General features: G+C 41.5%; 1 non-coding gene across 1 annotated transcript; it reads right to left on the reverse strand.

Annotated features, from left to right (window-relative positions):
* Positions 1–15,718: 15,718 nt before the first annotated feature.
* LOC122684559 lies at positions 15,719–15,851 on the reverse strand. The gene has a single exon (XR_006338097.1). It is a non-coding gene; the product is annotated as a small nucleolar RNA SNORA70 (small nucleolar RNA).
* Between the last annotated feature and the right edge of the window lie 2,610 nt (positions 15,852–18,461).

Here is an 18,461-nt window from a genome sequence, read left to right on the forward strand (position 1 = left end):
TGTAATGGAAGAAATTAATGAAGTTTACACATTAACCTTTTTTCGTAGTCACAGCATGCTATGCATACATAATCTATTTCTGAATTCCATTACTATTTTATGTGCTTACACTCTGTGCTTTACAACTGAAGTCACTTTATTAAACACAATTTTTTTTAAACGAACTTAAACTTTTGCAAATTAGTGTGTTTGTCTCACCACTATGTTTTTAACAAATAATGCCCTTTATAAGTAAAACTAAACAAAAGCATGTCAAGATTCCCCAGGTCTCAAACTGCACCAGAGATATCTTCAACTGACAAATTGCTGAACAATCCCTTCAGCTGCACTGAAGGGTGGTGGGGGGTGACCAGAAACTGTTTTCGTATTTCCTTGTGCAAAGCCAGAAGGTTCTATTTGTTTTTATCTTGCGGCTTGACACTGATGTGATAAAATTTTCTGAGCTCAGAAAATGAGTAGCCCTTCCAAATTCTCCAACTGGCCTTCCCATGGCTTTAGGGTTAAAAAGGAATATTTAGAAGGAAGAAAGTATTTAGAGCTCTGGGGACTGAGGTAAGCAGAGGTGGAGGCGAAGCACTTATAAATATAAGGTAATAAATGGGAAAGGAGAGTCACAGCGTTTGGTTACTGGAGAGCAGCCTTTGGCATCAGGCTCTAGGAAGGCTTCCTGGAAAACAGAATTGGAAGTTCTCAGCTTATCTTACGAGGTACTATTCTCCTTGGAATGATGGTTGCCTATTTGCTGAAGAAATCCGACTTTCAGGCATGTCTGGTGGCTCAGTGCTAAAGAATCTGCCTGCCAATGCAGGAGACACGGGTTTGATCCCTGGTCCGGGAAGATCCCACAAGCCTTGGAGCAACTAAGCCTGTGTGCCACAACTACTGAGGCTCTGCTTTATAGTCCATGAGCCGCAACTACTGAAACGCACGTGCCCTAGAATCCATTGTCCACAACAAGAGAAGCCACTGCAATGAGAAGCCCGCGCGCCACAGCTAGAGAGCAGCCCCCACTCACTGCAACTAGAGAAAAGCCCACACAAAGCAATGAAGACCCAGCTTGGCTAAAAATAAATAAAGTTATACTAAAAAAAGAAATCTGACTTTCTCCTCCTTAAGAATATATGCAACCATATCACATAACTACTTATGTCTCTGATTTTCATTCCCTCAATGAATATATTTGAAATATTTACAATGATTTTTGTGGACTTTTTGTGTTGGCACTTAAATTTGTACATAGCAATCATTCCAAAAAGTCTGTATTAACAAATATTGTACATAGTCATGTAAAAAAATAAGACAGATGGCCTTTCACTCATAGAAAATCATATTATGTCTTAGTTCTAGTCTGTCTCCAGTGATAAGACATATTCATATGAAAACTGAAAATAAAAGTATAACAAGCTTAATAGATTATCTGTGCATATTTGTCTAAATGTAAAAAATGTATCTAAATATGCAAGTATCATATTATTACAACACTGTTTCACTGAATTTTTAAGTTTAGAAATGATATATTTTGAAAGTAATCTTTCCATCCATTTTCTGGCAGGAATTCCATAGAGCTGTAGGGAAGAAAAACATTTTCCTCAACCCTCTTAGAGGCCCTGGCTGGGTCTGAAAATTAAATTGACAAAGCTAGGTTAACAGGAGAAAAGCATACAAGCTTTATTGCATCTTTATATATATGTAGAAGTCTTCACAAGAGAACAAAGACCTGGAAAAGTAAACATAGCAGGAAACTTTTATACCTTTTAGACACTGAAACAATACATTGGTGAGAATTGACAAGGCTAAGATAGGCAGATGACACCACCCTTATGGCATAAAGTGAAGAGGAACTAAAAAGCCTCTTGATGAAAGTGAAGGAGGAGAGTGAAAAAGTTGGCTTAAAGCTCAACATTCAGAAAACTAAGATCATGGCACCTGGTCCCATCACTTCATGGCAAATAGATGGGGAAACAGTGGAAACAGTGTCAGACTTTATTTTGGGGGGCTCCAAGGTCACTGCAGATGATGATTGCAGCCATGAAATTAAAAGATGCTTATTCCTTGGAAGGAAAGTTATGACCAACCTAGACAGCATACTAAAAAGCAGATGTTACTTTGCCAACAAAGGTCTGTCTAGTCAAGGCTATGGTTTTTCCAGTGGTCATGCATGGATGTGAGAGTTGGACTGTGAAGAAAGCGAAGTGCCGAAGAATTGATGCTTTGAACTGTGGTGTTGGAGAAGACTCTTAAGAGTCCCTTGGACTGCAAGGAGATCCAACCAGTCCATCCTAAAGGAGATCAGTCCTGGGTGTTCATTGGAAGGACTGATGCTGAAGCTGAAACTCCAATACTTTGGCCATGTGATGCGGAGTTGACTCATTGGAAAAGACCTTGATGCTGGAAGGGATTGGGGGCAGGAGGAAAAGGGGACGACAGAGGATGAGATGGCTGGATGGCATCACCTACTCGATGGATATGAGTTTGAGTAAACTCTGGGAGTTGGTGATGGACGGGAAGGCCTGGCGTGCTGCGATTCATGGGGTCGCAAAGAGTCGGACACGAGTGAGCGACTGAACTGACTGAACTGAAGGGGTTTGAGCTGGGGTAGTGAGTAATTAAGGGCTTCCCAGGTGGCGCTAGTGCTAAAGAACCCACCTGCCAATGCAGGAGACATAAGAGACAAGGGTTTGATCTCTGGATTGGGAAGATCCCCTGGAGAAGGGCATGGCAACCCACTCCAGTATTCTTGCCTGGAGAATCCCATGGACAGAGGAGCCTGGTGGGCTACGGTCCACAGGGTTGCAAAGAGTTGGACACAACTGAAGCGACTTAGCACATAGTGAGTGGTGGAGAAAAAACTAAGGTTTATTCTAATGAGGTTTATCTGAATGGATTTCTTGGCCCCAAATTCCCCATCTCTGGTGACAACCATGTCTGAAGTGACTGAAATACAAGTACAACGGTATGCCTGCAGAAAGAAGTAGAGAGAAGATAACAGGAAACAGATAAAAAAAATCTCAAGATTGAAGGGTCACCCGACCTCCTGTTTTACCAAAACTTTGATTCTAAATATTGCTGGAGAAAAATAACTTGTTAGGCTATGTTAGAGAACTTAGATTTAAATAAGAGATAAAACTTGAAAAAGTTCCAAATTATTAATATGGTAGCATTGGTAACAGCTTTTTTCTTACAGGTCCTGGGGCCCTGTAGACCCCTCACCCCACCCCTCTTTAACAGTTTATGAGGCTGGCAGGCTGGTGCTTCAACTTTCATCATGACAACTCTATCCCTCTTAAAATAGATATACCACATAGGAGAGATACTATAAGGTCCATATTTGTCCAGTAGACACGTCTGTGAGTAAGGAGTTCCCCAAGGTCAGGGATGTTGTCTTCATTTTTAGAATTCAGAGGCAGGCAAGATGCATGGTGAAAGGACGTCATGTACAACCCGGTGTAGGATATATAAATGAACTAGTTTCAATAAGTCCCACTGTGAATTAACTTACTTTATCTCTGACGATCATCAACCTATCTGGGAGCTAGTTGTGGTGAGAGATAGAGAGGAAAGTTAAACATGCAATGCCTAGAGTTTAGGGAAATATCAAAAAACAAAACAAACCAAAACAGGATTAAGTAGATGGTCCTGGCAAGCTGACAGACAACAGAGGCAGAGGATTTGGGAAAATAAATTAGGCTAGAATTCATCCCAATTTCTCTTTCTTGACTATGTGATTTGGGCCAAGTCTCTTAGCTTTCTTAGTCTCGGTTTCTATAATAAAAATAATAGAATTATGTAAATTAAAGATCAGTTTAGTTCAGTCGCTCAGTTGTGTCCGACTCTTTGCAACCCCAGGAACTGCAGCACGCCAGGCTTCCCTGTCCATCACCAGCTCCTGGAGCTTGGTCAGACTCATGTGCATCGAGTCAGTGATGCCATCCAACCATTTCATCCTCTAGTTTAAATATTTATAATAATTATCTAGCTATCTTCAACATCGTGTCAATTAGGACAATAATTGTTAGTGTCAATTAGGGCAATTATTATTAGAACATAAGTTATTATGTTCTAATTTAAATAATTGAATTTTTCAAATTGATTATTTAAAAAATCATAGATTTTTCAAATGATGGTAGAAGGAAAACAAAGAAATTTCCTCTTTCATAATTTTATCTGGGGATGGTCCTTCTTTCCAAAGATACTTTCTCCCTAAAAATGATGGTCTTTTAACATGTAAAGTATGTGCGTGCATTCTCAGTCATGTCTGACTCTTAGTGATGCTATGGAGTGTAGCCTACCAGCCTCCTCTGTCCATGGGATTTTCTAGGCAAGAATACTGGAGTGGATTGCCATTTCCTCCTCCAGGGGATCTTCTAGACCCAGGGATCAAACCCACTATCCTGCATCCTCTCCATTGACAGGCAGATTCTTCACCACTGTGCCACCTGGGAAGCCTGTTTAACATGTAAACACCAAATCAATAAGGTAAGTTAGTTGCTCCCAGCTTCCTAAGAAGCAAATTCCTTCACCACAATTAATCTAATTTGCACAATCATTACTTTAAGAAGACATTATCCACCCAAATCTCTGTGGTCATAACCCAAACTCCTAAGGTGTGCAATCCATAAAGCTTTGCAATCTAGTTATTGTACTGAAAGAAGGAAAAGAGGGAGGAGGAGGAGGAGAGGGAGGCTTGACTGACTTGTCTCAATGAGACAGCCCTGAGCAACACAAGGCCCCTAAGTTGGAAAGGCAATTGAAAGCCACTCCTAGAATATTTAAATCCATTTGGTAGGAGAAGCTAAAGGCAAAGGAGAAAAGGAAAGATATACCTATTTGAATGCAGAGTTCCAAAGAATAGCAAGGAGAAATAAGAAAGCCTTCTTCAGTGATCAATGCAAAGAAATAGAAGAAAATAATAGAATGGGAAAGACTAGAGATCTCTTCAAGAAAATTAGAGATACCAAGGGAACATTTCATGCAAAGATGGGCTCAATAAAGGTCAGAAATGGTATGGACCTAACAGAAGCAGAAGATATTAAGAAGAGGTGGAAAGAATACACAGAAGAACTGTACAAAAAAGATTTTAATGACCCAGATAACCACCAAGGTATGATCACTCACCTAGAGCCAGACATCCTGGAACATGAAGTCAAGTGAGCCTTAGGAAGTATCACTATGAACAAAGCTAGTGGAGGTGACGGAATTCCAGCTGAGCTATTTCAATTCCTAAAAGATGATGCTGTGAAAGTGCTGCACTCAATATGCCAGCAAGTTTGGAAAACTCAGCAGTGGCCACAGGACTGGAAAAGATCAGTTTTCATCCCAATCCCTAAGAAAGGCAATCCCAAAGAATGTTCAAACTACCACACAACTGAACTCATCTCACACAGTAGCAAAGTAATGCTCAAAATTCTCCAAGTCAAGCTTCAACTATGTGAACTGTGAACTTCCAGATGTTCAAGCTGGTTTTAGAAAAGGTAGAGGAACCAGAGATCAAATTGCCAACACCCTTTGGATCATAGAAAAGCAAGAGAATACAAGAAAAATATCTACTTCTGCTTTATTGACCATGTCAGATCCTTTGACTGTGTGGATCACAACAAACTGTGGAAAATTCTTTAAGAGAAGGGAATACCAGACCACCTTACCTGCCTCCTGAGAAATCTGTATGCAGGTCAGGAAGCAACAGTTAGAACTGGACATGGAACAACAGACTGGATCCAAATAAGAAAAGGAGTACGTCAAGGCTGTATATTGTCACCCTGCTTATTTGACTTATATGCAGAGTACATCATGAGAAATGCTGGGCTGGAGGAAGCACAAGCTGGAATCAAGATTGCCAGGAAAAATATCAATAAACTCATATATGCAGGTGATAACACCCTTATGGCAGAAAGAAGAGGAACTCAAGAGCCTCTTGATGAAAGTGAAAGAGGAGAGTGAAAAAGCTGGCTTAAAGCTCAACATTCAGAAAACTAAGATCATGGCATCTGGTCCCATCACTTCATGGCAAATAGATGGGGAAACAGTGGAAACTGGCTAACTTTATTTCTGGGGGCTCCGAAATCACTTCAGATGGTGACTGCAGCCTTGAAATTAAAAGACACTTACTCCTTGGAAGGAAAGTTATGACCAACCTAGACAGCATATTAAAAATCAGAGACACTCCTTTGTCAACAAAGGTCCGTCTAGTCAAAGCTATGGTTTTCCAGTAGTCATGTATGGATGTGAGAGTTGGACTATAAAGAAAGCTGAGTGTGGAAGAATTGATGCTTTTAAACTATGGTGTTGGAGAAGACTCTTGAGAGTCCCTTGGACTGCAAGGAGATCCAACCAGTCCATCCTAAAGGAAATCAGTCCTGAGTGTTCATTGGAAGGACTGATGTTGAAACTGAAACTCCAGTACTTTGGCCACCTGATGTGAAGAATTGACCTCTTGGAAATGACTTTGATGCTGGGAAAGATTGAGAGCAGGAGGAAAAGGGGACGACAGAGGATGAGATGGCTGGATGGCACCACCTACTCTATGGACATGAGTTTGAGTAATCTCTGGGAGTTGGTGATGGACAGGGAAGTCTGGAATGCTGCAGTCCATGGGGTTGCAAAGAGTCAGACACAACTGAGCGAATGAACTGAACTGAACTGTGTATATCAAGTATTTGTACAACAGGTGCATGATGCTACAGATGGACCTTAGCCTTAGAAATCAGCCCAGAAGACAACAGTGAGGTCAGTGGTGAAATTCATCTGGAAAAGACAATTTGATGCAAATGTAACTCTCCTCTTAGTAAGTCATTTTGTTCAGGGTGGATTCTACTGACTTAGAATCTTCGAATGCAATTCACACTTTTCTAGGAACTGAAATCATCAGCGATATCTCAAAATTTATCATTCATAGAGCACTCATCATATAATAAACTGAATCTTATTTTTTCCAGTTATTTAGGGGATGTTCAAGCCAATGTTCTAAGTTAGGGTTGGGTTCATTTTTTCTGTGAAGGGCCAGATAGCACATATTTTAGCCTTTTCAAGACTTTCAGACTTACCTATCTTTAGCACAAAAGCAGCCATAAGTGAAAAGTCATGGCTGTGTATTTACAAAAATGGAGGGCAGGTTTTGGGCCACAGGTCATAGCTTATCAACTCCAGCAAAAATCCAAGTCAACATCTAAATTATGTTATGCCATAAAATTAAATACCAATTTATCAGTCTTTCCATTTGAAAATTTTATCAAGTAACTGTGTGATTTTTTTTTTTACCAGCTTCAAGTAACTTTAGTGATTTAGAGCTAAAACTATAACAAGTGTTCATGGTAAATGATCAATAACTACTTGTTGGGTGGATAATGGGATGTATCAAAAAGCAGCCTCTCAATCATGCTATATCTCCAGCTGCTCCAAGTTTTTTTTAACTCTCTGAATCACATCTTCCTTTGTGTTATGCTGAGGTTTTCTTTATTATAGCATGTTGATTTTTTCCAGTTTCATCATTACAATGAAACTAGCTTATTTAAGAAAGTAGATACAAGTACTACAAGGTACATAATTGCTTATCCCCAAAACTTAAGGACAGGGTTTCCCTGGTGGCCTAGTGGTAAAGAATCAGCCTGCCAAGGCAGGAGATATGGGCTCAATCCTCGATTCAGGAAGATGCTGTGGAACAAGTAAGCCCATGTCCCACAACTATTGAGCCTGTGCTCCAGAGCCCAGGAGCCATAACTACTCAAGCCCATGTGCTTTAGAGCCTGTGTGCTACAACAAGAGAATAGCCCCCACTTTCTGCAACTGGAGAAAAGCCTATGCAGCAAGGAAGACCCAGCATAGCCAAGAATAAATTTTAATAAAGATTTTTTTTTTAATTTAAGGACAGAATTTTGGGGGGAATTTGAAATGTTTCATAGTTTACAAAGTTTATACAGTACAGACACTGTATTATATGTCACGTCCCCACATCCCTCAAAGTTTGCAGTAGCACCATTAATCAAACATAGCATTTCTCTAGTGAAACACATGAATATTCATATTAAATAAGATAAACAGAGATTATAATAATCCAGCCATTCTGTAAGTATAATTTATGGATCCTTGGGAATCTTCATGAAGTCAAAGTTATTTTTATAAAAATACCTTTTTCACTCTTAATCTCTTATGAATATATAGCAAAGTTTTCAAGGGGCTGCATGCTGTGTGATAGTACGGTAGATTAAATGTAGAAGCAGAAATGAGAATCTGGCTGTCTCTATTAAGCAAGAGTGAAAAGAGATTTGAAAGAATGTTAAATAATGCCACTCTTCTTACTAAAATTTGGTTTGGAAAAATTTAGTAGAAATTTTCATAAACTATCACTTATGCCAATATGTGATGATCTTGTTATTTTTAAATAAATGCAAAGTAATACTTTTTAACTTTTCATTTTAATTTCTAATGTGGTAACTGGATAGATACAACTCACATCAGCAAAAGAATTTTGGGGTCCATGATAATTTTCAAGAATGAAAGTCCCAAGACTAAACTGAAATGTCTTATAACCGCTATAAAAAGTTAACATCAGTTCAAGACAAATTTAGCTGCCAAGTGAAGGCAAGTGAGTTGAAAGTCGCTCAGTCAGGTCTCTCTTCACAACCCCATGAACTATACAGGCCATGGAATTCTCCAGGCCAGAATACTGGAGTGGGCAGCCTTTCCCTTCTCCAGGGGATCTTCCCAACCCAGGGATGGAACCCAGATCTCCCACATTGCAGGTGGATTCTTTTACCAGCTGAGCCACAAGGAAAGCCCAGTGGCCAAATGAGTTCGGCAAAAACTTTCAATTTTCTGAGCATATGAAAGTCACAATTACAGTTGAGGGACCGTTGGCTTTTTAGGAAGTCTGATATTAGAGGCTGCCTCATGTTTATTCTAAAGCAAAGTCCAAACCCTGGGGTCTTCGGTTTAGGAGGCTTTTGTAGGTTGGAAATTAAATGCCTGCAGGATTCAGGCAGGTAAATGAATTACGTGAAACAAGGCAGTTGGAGACTGTGATACTTGGCGTATGTGATGCCTTGCAGAAGAGCCTGGCTTTACCAAACCTTTAGAATTCAATAGGGCTTCCCTGGAGCCTCAAACTGTAAAGAATCTGCCTGCAATGCAGGAGACCCAGCTTCCATACTTGGGTTGGGAAGATTCCCTGGTGAAGGGAATGGTTACCCATGCCAGTATTCTTGCCTGGAGAATTCCATGGACAGAGGAGTCTGGCAAGCTACTGTCCACGGTGTCGCAAAGAGTCAGGCATGACTGATACGCTAACATGGACCAACTGAGTAAACTTCAATAGAAACTGGAAATCTAGTATTTTTAAGTGAAAGTTTCTCATTGTATTTGCTATTTAAACAGTTTTTTAAAAGAACACTTGACAAATCAGAAACATCCACTGGTTCTTGTCCATGTGATGCTCGAGCACTTATGTTAGGGGAAACACACCAACTGAAACTCCCCACCCTGGCCAGGCACCATAGTAGCCATGTGTGTGAGTTTATTTTATGCCAGGAGGTCCTGGTAAGGAACACAGAACTAACAAGACACCACCAACCAGAAGAGTTTGGGGAAAGTCAAAAGGAGATGTCATATGTCCTCCCACCTCCCAGAATCCTTCTCATTGGCATCCGTCCTGGCTGAGCAATGAATGCGCCACCAGGAAGGACCTGAGTCAGAATGATTAGCCAGAGACAACCCGGAAACTAACCCCATTATCATAAAACCAGGGACCGCAAGCCGCGTAGCAGAGCACTTCTCCTGGGTTCCTCACCCTCCTGCTCTCCACCCAGGCACCCCTTCCCGATAAAGTCTCTTGCTTTGTCAGCATGTGTGTCTCCTCGGGCGATTCATTTCCAAGTGTTAGACAAAAGCACCTTTCAGGCCCTGGAAGAGGCCCCCTTCCTGCTTACATGGACTCTGGGCCACGTAAGTCTCCTGCCCACCCTTGAGAAATGCTGACTGAATGTTAGTTCATTTTCTCTCAAGGGCATGGACAGATGGAAGTGGTGACCAGATGTGACAGCAAAAGGCATGGGGAAGCTCCACCACTGACTCCACTGTTATTGCTGGCTCAGCTCCAAGATACAGTTTGAAAAGTCAGCTTTGTCAAATTCCTTGACCACAGTTTTCATATTGAAACAATCACTTTGAATTTTCTTTCACATATTAGTTACAGAGATATAAACAAACTGCTATACCTTCTGAATGCTAGTTATTGATTTCTAAATGTTAGTAACACAACTCAGAAACTTCTTTCACTACAAATATTCTGAGGAATACAGATCATGGGATGATAATAATTGAATGTGTATAATTACTGTGATTCTTCTCTTTCTCAGTTCGATGTCATATGGTGGATAAAGACTGCGCTAATTTGGTTATAAATAAAGTATTGGTCAAAAAACAATGCATCTCACCTCTCTATCCATTTGCCTTTTTAATAATTGAGCCATTTCCTGTTTCTTATGATTATTAAAAAAATGCACTTTCATTGTGGAAATTTTAGAAAATATAGAAAAGTACAAACAACATAATAAAAGTCATTAAGGATCTCACCATGTAGAGATAACTAGGACTACATTTACAGGGATAGTTACAGATATAAATGTATTTACATGTGCATCAAAAAAATTTGCATATGTATGTATTCTCCAAATACATACATATGTAGATATACAATGGAGTAGGAAATGACAACCCATTTCAGTATTCTTTCCTGGAAAATTCCATGGACAGGGAAGTCTGGCGGGCTATGGTCCATAGGGTCACAAAAGAGTTGGACACATCTGAGAACGCAGTCACATATGCACATAGATATTAAGTTCAGCTCAGTTCAGCCGCTGTCATGCCCAACTCTTTGTGATCCCATGGACTGCAGCACGCCAGGCTTCCCTGTCCATCACTAACTCCTGGAACTTGCTCAAATTCATTGAGTCGGTGAAGCCATCCAACCATCTTATCCTGTGTCATCCCCTTCTCCTCCTGCCTTCAATCTTTCTCAGAATTAGGATCTTCTCAAATGAGTCTGTTCTTCCCATCAGGTGGCCAAAGTATTGGAGCTTCAGCTTCAGCATCATCCCTTCCAATGAATATTCAAGACTAATTTCCTTTAGGATTGATTGGTTTGATCTCCTGGCAGTCCAAGGGACTCTCAAGAGTCTTTTCCATATATATGCATTAGTATACTGTATTGGTGTTTATCTTTCTGGCTTACTTCAGTCTGTATAATGGGATCCAGTTTTATCTATCTCATTAGAACTGATTCAAATGTATTCTTTTTAATGGCTGAGTAACATATGGAATTTAGAAAGATGGTAATGATAACCCTATGTGCAAGACAGAAAAAGAGACACAGATGTATAGAACAGACTTTTGGACTTTATGGGAGAAGGTGAGGGTGGGATGATCTGAGAGAACAGCATCGAAACATGTATATTATCAAGGGTGAAACAGATCGCCAGTCCAGGTTGGATGCATGAGACAAGTGCTCGGGGCTGGTGCACTGGGATGACCCAGAGGGATGGGATGGGGAGGGAGGTGGGAGGGGGGTTCAGGATGGGGAACACATGTAACTCCATGGCTGATTCATGTCAATGTATGGCAAAAACCACTACAATACTGTAAAGTAATTAGCCTCCAACTAATAAAAATAAAAGAAAAAAAAAGAAAAACATGTAGAAAATAAACTGGTAAATATTACAAAAAAAAAAAAAGAGAGTCTTTTCCAACATCACAGTTCAATTCTTCAGTGCTCAGCTATCTGTATAGTCCAACTCTCACATCCTTACATGAATACTGGAAAAACCATAGATTTGACCAAATGGACTTTTGTCAGCAAAGTAATGTCTCTGCTTTTTAATATGCTGTCTAGGTTGGTCATACAAATGGTAAAATTAGGGTAATATTTTGTATTCAATTTTGACTTCTGCTTTTTTTTTTAATTAATGAGCACTTATAGGTTTGATTTCGAAGTGGAATTTCTCATTTTACTGACACACAGCTCTGAAACAAAGCAAGGGAAGACTGCAGCAGAGCCCATCTCAGTGAGGACACACAAATAGGAGCTATTATTATAAATGAGAGCCATGAGTCAGGCCAGCCCTAACAACTATCTGTTTTTCCTCCTTCTCTCTGACTCACATGTCTCCTTTCTATAATATCTGGTGGGTTCCTGAATGCACCTGAACTACTTCTCAGCACTTGGACTATTTATGAGGAAATGATTACCGAAAAAGTAAAATCTGTCTTCCAGACAGTGTCCCTAGCCTTCCTGTACACAGAAACCCGGTTATTATTTACATGCAGCAAATTCTACTAGAGTCTGAAACGACCCAGTCCTCCAGCAGCTTCTGACACAGCTTGGGAGACATAATGCAAATACAAAGAAAGATGAATATCAGTGATAGATATGCTAATTTAATAAGTTAAATAAATCACTAGAGTAGCTAGTATAAAATAATAGTTGTGCCAGAACAGCACATAAGCTTCTTTTCTAGATTGACCTCATTCTGGCCCAGATTGAAAGGAAATTCAACTTGAGTCAGTAGCAAGCGTTCCCCTCCCTGAGTTAACACAGCATCCAGGTCTGGGTAGTTCATTGATCACCTGCTCACATGAATGATTTTGAGATACCATTGTTTGGTCTGCATAATTTCTTCAGGATCAAGGACTCTGCCACTTTGAAGCCCTGCATAGGGATTGACAGTTCTTGGAGAGGCTGAATTCTGGCATCTAGGGGGCAGCCTCCCTTGACATAACCACAGCTAAGCCATATCAGTTTGCCCCTGCCCCTGGGATGTTGCCTTAGAAATGCTACCCAGTCTCCATTCTGTTGTGAGCCTCAGCACTCCCTCCTTCCTGTCCTATATCAGAGGAGACTCACTTAGCTTCCTGTCAAAGACAATCTCCTCTCCCTACTGCTACTCCAGGGCACTAATATCACCAACTCAATGGCTTATGTTCTTACAAAACACAAGAAAAGCTGTTGACTTCTCATGAGGCAAAATTCCTAAGGATCTGGCTACCTATTTGAAATGAATGAAGGAATGTATAAGGAGAAAGCATGCCAGCAAATATTTCTACAAGAGTTGAGAAGTGGCTGTCATCAATGAGCTTTGAAATTATTTAGCAGGGTTCATGGACAAAATAGTCCTAAATCTGAGACCTGGTGGATGGATCAGTCTTGAACAAGTAGAGAAGTAAGTAGAATTTTCTAATTAGAAATGTTTTAATTTTCTAATTAGAATTTACTTTCTAAGTAAGTAGAATTGCAATGAGCAAGAAGGTAGCATGGGAACAGTTCTATCCTAGTCGGGACCTGCAAAGACTAGTTAGTTGGGAGCTCTTGGAGCAGGGTAGACATGTGTAGAGACGCAATGGTCAGTTTGTAGAAGGCGTTGAATGTCAGATTACTGCTGCAGCTATTTTACTTGTTTTGCAGACAACAGAAAGCAGTAAAGACTTCTCTGAGGACTGTATCATTGAAAATGTGATCAGACAGAGAATCATGGCCAAAGTCATCTTAGGGTGATTGCTAGAGAAGGCTTCTCTGAGGAAGTGTGTCTTGGGGTTGCACCATGGAGGGTAAGGTCAAGCCCCCCTTCAAAAGTGGATATTAATATGGAGATTGACAAAGTCACACAAGCACTAGGAGTTTATCATTCATATAATGAGGCTTTGTGGGGAGAGCCTAGAAAGATATGAGACCAAAAAATATCTAAGCCAATTCAAATGCTCAACAAAGGGAGACCATGTGGCTTTGTTTTGGTTGTGGTGGGGTTGGGGCAAGGGTTCCCACATGCAGGTTGGGGCTTGCATGATGGGGACATTCCACCTGTAAGTGTGCCAAGGGACGGAGGGTATAGGCTTTCTTAGTGGCTTACCCAGACGAGCAGGGCTTGAAGATATGTAGAATCAAGCATCAAAAATAAACTCAGACTCTTTATTACATGGTGATATTTTAGCTGAAACCAGAGGATGGAAGAGGCAAGAGAAGAGCTAGAGGAACAGCCTTCCAGACAGAAGAAATGTAACCAAAAAACCCAAAGCCGTGAAAGGCCTTGAATGGTTAGGAAACAGAGAGGCCAGTGTACTTGCAACACGGAAAGTAGGGAAAGATGAGGCTCAGGTCAGTTCACTTCAGTTGCTCAGTCGTGTCCAACTCTTTGCAGCCCCATGGACTGCAGCACGCCAGGCCTCCCTGTCCATCACCAACTCCTGGAGTTTACTCAAACTCGTGTCCATTGAGTCAGTGATGCCATCCAACCGTCTCATCCTCTGTCCTCCCCTTCTCCTCCTGCCTTCAACCTTTCCTAGCATCAGGGTCTTTTCCAGTGAGTCTGTTCTTCACATCAGGTGGCCAAATTATTGGAGTTTCAGCTTCAGCATCAGTCCTTCCAATGAATATTCAGGACTGATCTCCTTTAGGATGGACTGGTTGGATCTCCTTGCAGTCCAAGGGACTCTCAAGAGTCTTCTCCAACACCACAGTTCAAAAGCATCAATTCTTCAGTGTTCAGCCCTCTTTATAGTCCAACTCTCACATCCATACATGACCACTGGAAAAACCATAGCCTTGACTAGACAGACCTTTGTTGGCAAAGTAATGTCTCTGCTTTTTAATATGCTGTCTAGGTTGGTCATAACTTTTTTTCCAAGGAGCAATCTTCTTTTAATTTCAAGGCTGCAGTCACCATCTGCAATGATTTTAGAGCCCCCCAAAATAAAGTCTGTCACTGTTTCCATTGTTTCCCCATCTATTTGCCATGAAGTGATGGGACCAGATGCCATGATCTTATGATCTTAGTCTTCTAAATGTTGAGTTTTAAGCCAACTTTTTCACTCTCCTCTTTCACTTTCATCAAGAGGCTCTTTAGTTCTTCTTTGTTTTCTTCCATAAGGGTGGTGTCATCTGCATATCTGAGGTGATTGATATGTCTCCCAGCAATCTTGATTCCAGCCCAGCCTTTCTCATGATGTACCCTGCATATAAGTTAAATAAGCAGGGTGACAATATACAGCCTTGACGTACTCCTTTTCCTATTTGGAACCAGTCTGTTGTTCCATGTCCAGTTCTAACTGTTGCTTCCTGACCTGCATACAGGTTTCTCAAGAGGCAGGTCAGGTGGTCTGGTATTAGGGAGGCCAGGTCATGCCAAGAGTTTAAATTTAAATCAAGAATAACGGGAAGTCAAGAAGCAAGAGTTAGAACTGGACATGGAACAAAAGGAAGATTCTGAAGCTGGTAACACATCATTATGTACCTGCTGGGGGAAATCACCTACCTTGGCTCCTTTTTTCTGACAAGAAAGTAGGATTTATTATGGGCATGAGTATGGAGGGGACAGTGCCAAGGTTCTCATGGGTGCAGGGCCCACCATTGGGCCAGAGGGTGAGGAATAGGGGTATATTTGACCCCACAGCCATCTGAGATGAACCACTTTTCTGCCAGTATGTTTTCAAATTCATCTGCATTAAAGTTAGACAATCCCCCTTCTTGGAGAAGTGGAGCTTCTGGCTGCCAGGGAACTTGAACTTGACCCTGTGGAGGGCCTCAGTCACAACCTTGTTCTGCAGGTAGGTGCAGATGGACATTATGACTGAACCAATGTGGACCCTGGCCACTGCCCTGGGGCTTTCCGAAGGCACCGCACATACCTGTCTGGAGTCTAGATTGTGGACAGCATGCCGGTCGTGAATGTCCACTGTAAAGGGCCATATTCAAGTTCCTTAGGGCAACTCATGCAGGCAACAGGCTGTATACACTACTGAGGAGGCTGCTATTTGCAGCAACTGCACACTGGGATCCCAGGGCGAAAATGGCACAGTTGGCTTGCTTCGTTCATACTAAGTCGCTTCAGTCATGTTTGACTCTGTGCAGCCCCATGGACTGTAGCCCGCCAGGTTCCTCCGTCCTTGGGAGTCTCCAGGCAAGAATACTGGAGTCGGCTGCCATGCCCCCCTCCAGGAGATATTCCTGACCCGGGGATCAAACCCACATCTTTTACATCCCCTGCATTGGCAGGTGGGTTCTTTACCACTGGTGCCACAAAGGAAACCTACAGTTGGTTTGGTTGGCTGCAAACTGTTGCTTCTTTATTAGGAATCTCTGCATCAAAGCTCACATCACTTATTTTTAGCTAAAAGAGTTAGCTCTAGTGATAGATTTTAAATAACTGCCCATTTGTTTTCAAAAGCAATTGTTGTTCAAAACAACCATCCCTTTAATAAGAATATAATGTAATAGTTTCCGGTTCATTTAGTTTATGACCAGAGTGATTTCTGGAACTTCCGAAACAATTGCACCCCATATTCCTAACGATCACCACGTTGCCTTTGCACTCCTGATGTAGGCTTGGGGACAGGAAGTCACCAAATGTCAGTATTACATTCATCTTTAGGACCTGGAAATGCATAGGACCTCAGTGGGGTGGAATGTGCCCATGGTGATGTAGGTCCCTGGGAATCTTGACAATTTTGTCTTTAAAGTAGTTAATCTATTTGAGAAATATGCTTGTGTCTTTGACTTCACAAGATTTGTGTTCTTGATCATCTAATTTTATATCTTAAATTTATCCTTTTAATATCATACTATTTCAGAATTTACATTCTACAAAAATAAAATAAAGTCAGTGCCAAATCAGTATTATTGTGTGCCCAACTCTTTTTGGTTGCTATTTCCCAGAATCTTTTTCTTTTTTTTTGCTGTTTGTAAACTGACATGCACAGATACATCTTAGGATTTCCCTGGTGATCCAGTGGTTAAGAATCTGCCTGACAGTGGACTGGATGCAGGATTGATCCCGGGCTGGGGAAGATTCCACATGCTGCGGGGCAGCTAAGCTTCTATGCCACAACGACTGAAGCTTGTGCCCTAGAGCCTGTGCTCCGCAACAAGAGAAGTCATCACAGTGAGCAACCCGTGCCCTGCAATGAAGAATAGCTCACGCATAACAACCAAAGACCCAGAGCTGCCAAAAATAAATAGATAGAATTTTTTAAAAAGAAATATCTTGACAAATTAACATATATGATATTTTACATTTTGACTTAGCAAATGAATTTAAGACTGAGGTATTCCCAAGTTAATACTTAGAGCAAGCAGATAGCTATGGAATGTGATTTTGGAGACAAGGAGTTTCTCTCTTCTTGCTCATCACAAAGCTTTACCTTTCTACCACCTGGCAGTCAGGGCCTGAACTCAGGGGAGGTGAGAGAAGCTCCTCTGGTGATAAATCTAGGGTGATCACGCTCAGTGTCGTGGGAACACCTCCTTGAATTTTGCATCTGACGCACCACTTACCTGGCTCTCATCCAGGCCCTGGCAGCAGACCATTTGGGATAAAACTCAGGACAGGTTAATATGCAAATATGCTCTCTAAACAGTATAACACGCTGTCATTAATGACCAGCTAATGGAGCCAGCTTATTAGATTAGAACCCATCCCACCAAAAGGTTCTTAGGAAATGGGACACTGAACAAGTCAGTTGTGAGGAGCAGAAAGCATTTGAAAAGGTTTGAAGCCTATGGTGCTGCTCAAAGGCACAGCATGGACCATGACCGAGAAATAGCAACTGATGGAGCCAGTGTGGCAGGGGGCAAGGAGGGGTGCTGGCCTGAGCAAGGAGGAAGTCAGTGGCTCTCTGGAAAGGATACGAGAGTCTTGGAAAACTCAGTTTTGTGTGTGTGTGTGTGTGTGTGTGTGTGTGTATGGATGGACATATACATCACATATATAATATTTCATGTGTATTACTCATGTACATAAACTATATAGTACATACACATCCATGTACACATGTATATACACACATGTACATATATTTACACACACACCATGTGTGTATGTGTATTTAGGGGTAAGGGTGGGAAGTCTTATAGTGGACACAAAGGTAACAAATTCACTTCAGGTCCAGGGCTTACATTTACAAGGAAGGCCACCCAGCTAATCTGCAGCCCTTTCCATCTGCCTGAAGCTTATTTCTATGTTTGTGCCAAAGGAAGGGCTTATACCATCCCTGCTACTGTAATATAGGCGTCAGGCAGCTTTCAACCTCATCCTCTGTCAGTGGGCAGCTCTGTCTAAAGAGAGGGCTATATGGTGAAGACTGTGTTTGAATGTCAAGCCTCTCAGCTTACAGGGGACCTATGCTCATCTTCCCTGACTGGTCTGCACTTTGCTTTCCCTGTTTGTCCTCAAGCCTCCTGTCTGACTGGGTCTTGCCTCCAGCCTTGGCCTCCAGCTCAGAGGATCCATGGATTGTGTCCTGTTACTCAGCTTGGCATCCTCAGGTTGGCCACCTTTTGTAGTGCAATGCCCATTTTATGACCCCAAAGGTATGGTCCATTGTGCTTTGACTCACCTGCTGTTTGATTCTGCTTCCAATGGGTCTCATTCCCAAAACAGGGCACTAACAAGTGGTACTCATGGCAACGTGACTTTACGTAGTGATGC

The sequence above is a fragment of the Cervus elaphus genome, chromosome 26, assembly GCF_910594005.1.
Source record: "Cervus elaphus chromosome 26, mCerEla1.1, whole genome shotgun sequence".
In the NCBI taxonomy this organism is placed as follows: Eukaryota; Metazoa; Chordata; class Mammalia; order Artiodactyla; family Cervidae; genus Cervus; species Cervus elaphus.